Source organism: Arvicanthis niloticus, chromosome 12 (genome assembly GCF_011762505.2).
Source record: "Arvicanthis niloticus isolate mArvNil1 chromosome 12, mArvNil1.pat.X, whole genome shotgun sequence".
Classification (NCBI taxonomy): Eukaryota; Metazoa; Chordata; class Mammalia; order Rodentia; family Muridae; genus Arvicanthis; species Arvicanthis niloticus.
This window is the reverse complement of record NC_047669.1, coordinates 51371582-51374791: the sequence shown is the minus strand read 5'-3', so window position 1 is coordinate 51374791 and position 3210 is coordinate 51371582. Positions and strand designations below refer to the sequence as shown.

General features: G+C 41.1%; 1 pseudogene; it reads left to right on the top strand.

Annotated features, from left to right (window-relative positions):
- The first annotated feature begins 200 nt into the window (after positions 1–200).
- Positions 201–1405, top strand: LOC117717631 (G protein-coupled receptor kinase 6-like; annotated as a pseudogene).
- The last annotated feature ends 1805 nt before the right edge of the window (positions 1406–3210 follow it).

The following is a 3210-nucleotide window of genomic DNA, read 5'->3' as shown; positions in this document are numbered from 1 at the left end:
AGGGGGGAGGGGTGTTCCTTTACCTCACGGGCATCACTTTCATAACACTCCAGGTGGTCAGCAGGGTCTTTGTTGAGAAGCAGAAAGAGGAAGTCATGACTCTCAACAAGAAGCAGTTCTTGAAGAAAGTGAACAGTAGGTTTGTATTGACCTTAACCTACACATAGACCAAGGATGCTCTGGACCTGGTTCTGACATTAATGACTGGAGGCAACCACAATTTACATATCTACCATATGGACCAGGCTGGCTTTCGTGAAGGACATGCTGTCTTCTGTGCTGCCAAGATCTGCTGTGGCCTGGAGGACCTGCACAGAGAATGCATTGTGTATAAGGCTCTAAAGCCAGAGAGTATCCTTCTGGATGACCATGGGCACACTTTTATCTCTGACCTGGGACTGTCTGGGCATGTGACTGATGGCCATTGTGGGGTGGTGGGCTGTGAGAAAGAGCTGGGTGCTTGGTCGAGCATAAGCCTGGAACCCGGACCCTTATTGGACAGCAGGAGTTGGGCTCTGCTCCCGGGCCCTGGTTCTTTTCATTTAGCTTTAGCCCTCCACAGCCTCTCCCACAGAGAGGTCTATGGACATCAGTCAATTTCTCTAGGGCCTGAGGCCCTAGAGAAATTTACATACTAAGGAGTTGCCTGAAGGCCAGAGGGTGGAGCCAATTAAGCATTCTTCCCCAGCCCCTCCCCCTTTCTTCTTCCCTATTTAACTCAGGTCTATCCTGAGTTTCACAGGGGTGCACATCTAGATTCAACTATCATCGTCAAGACAATAAAGCCATTTTGGAAACCCAAGGACTTTCTCGTGTCATTGGGTCTGTGCTGTGAGGAACTGGAACCGTTGAGAGGGCCTTTAATGAGCCACTGTAGCTGCAGCCACAGCAGAGCCTAACTTCCCGCCCAGAGGAACTTTCAGCATTTACAGCAACCCTACCTGCACACCATCATAGGCTGTATGGGCATTGTGGGCTACATGGCAGCAAAAGTTATGAAGAATAAGAGATACACATTTAGTCTTGACTGTTAGTGCTAGGCTGCCTTGTGAAAGAGATGATTGCAAGTCAGTCACTCTTCCAGCAAAGGAAGACGATGATGAAGTGGGAAGAGGCAGAAGCTCTTATCAAGGAAGTAACCAAGGAATATATAGAGTGCTTTTCCACACAGGCAAGCACTCTCTGTTCTCACCTTCTCAGCAAAATTTATACATTTTTAAATGGCTATAAAAAAGATTTTTTCCTCATACAATATATCTTGACCACAGTTTCTTCTCCCTCCATTACACTCATTTCTTCACCACCACTCCCTTCTTCCTCAGATCCATTACTCCTACATTTCCTCTTGAGAAAAGAACAGGCTTCCAAGAGATTACAATCAAAAGAACAAAGCAAGATAAGTTAAAACAAGGCAAAAGGCCCAGATTAAGCCTTAACAAGGTAACCCAATAGGTGGAAAAGACTCAAGAGCAGGCAAAAACATCAGAGAGCCAGTCACTTGCACTATTAGGAGCTCCACAAAATCACCAAGCCATCACATATATGCAGAAGACCGGGTACAGACTCATATGAGCAGTGCTTTATACCTCAATCTCTGAGAGTCCTTGTGCACCATGATTAGTTGAAAGTAGGCCATGTTTTTCTGATATCCTCCATTCTTCTGACTCTTAGAGTTTTCTTTCCCTTGTTCTGTGGGTTCTGATATCTTCATCAGGAGGTAGCATATGGAAACTTTTAATTTAGACTCTCTCAGCACAATAATCTGGTTATGGGTCTTGGCACCCACTGTCATCTGCTACTGAAGGAAGCATCTCTTATAAAAACTCAGGAGACACAAATCTAGAGAATACAGTACAGTATCATTAGGAAACATTTCATTGTTTTTTTTTCCTAGTTGTATTTGGTTTTATCCTATGTCACTAGGCTAGCTAGTCTCTTATTCATTGCCATCTAGTCAGTGTGAGGAATGGACTCCCTCTGGTCATGTAGATTACAATTTAAAGATAATTTAAACATTGGCCACTCCCAGAAGTTATGTGCCACCATTGTTCCCGTACATCTTGTAAGCAAGACAGATTATACAAGCCAAGGGTTTTGTGGCTGCTTTGGTTTCCAACTTTCTCTTTTCTTCTATTTTTGCATGGAATATATGTCTCACACTGACCTTCAAAGATTCAGGGATCACTGTGGAAGAGTGGAAGAGCAGAATTAAAACATGTACAATATAGAGGCTATTAATGATTACAGTAAAAGAGAATATTCAGGACTCAGCAGAACAGTTATGCATATGAACATAGTAATGTGACAGCTTGCATGATGACTAAGCCCATACCAGGCCAAATCCTAGCAAGGTTAAATGGTAGTTAGGCATGAAGTTTCTGACCCTAACACAGAAACTATTAGATTTTCTCAGCTTCTGGGAGAAAAAAGGTCAGTATTTTTCTAAGATGGGAGCCCCTGATAAGTCAAACACACTTCAGTGGAAAGCCAACACAATTTGAGTAACACAAAGTAGCCTTGGTGCAGAATAAAAGAAATGAAAACTTGGTGGAAATGGAGGGAGAGGCATGAATCACGGAAGAGCTGTGGAAGAAAATTTGAATATGATCAAAATAATTAAATGAAATGTTCAAAATCTATAGAGAGACATAAAAGAAAAACAAACAAAAATATAGCATATTTTATTCATGTAACTAATGGAAATACATACAGTAGATTTTTGGTCATGTTTATAAGCATTTTCAATAGTATCAGAGTTTTTTATTTTCATTTTCACTTTATAACCATGAGTATACCAATTGTAAAGAGATCTTTTCATTTTTTTTAAACAGATAGCTTTTCATCAAGCAAAAGAAATGCAGGATAATAATGTATTTGATTTCGTTTAGATGTTCCAGAATGTTGCATCAATTATATAACCTTAGTTTGCTTCTATAAACAAAAAAGCTAATTTTAAACAATTAATATTCAGACTCCCTAAGTGGATAAAATAAGAATACAAATACGACTTTGTGAGCACACACAAAGAAAGGAAAATCAACAGTAAGTTGGCTGCAGACCAGAGTGGAATTAACAATGTAAAAGTTAATTATCTCTCCTCTCTGAGAGAGAGGGGGGAGGGAGGAAGCGAGAGAGAGAGAGAGAGAGAGAGAGAGAGAGAGAGAGAGAGAGAATTGTAGGAGGCACAATGTTCATATTAAAGCCTCCTCC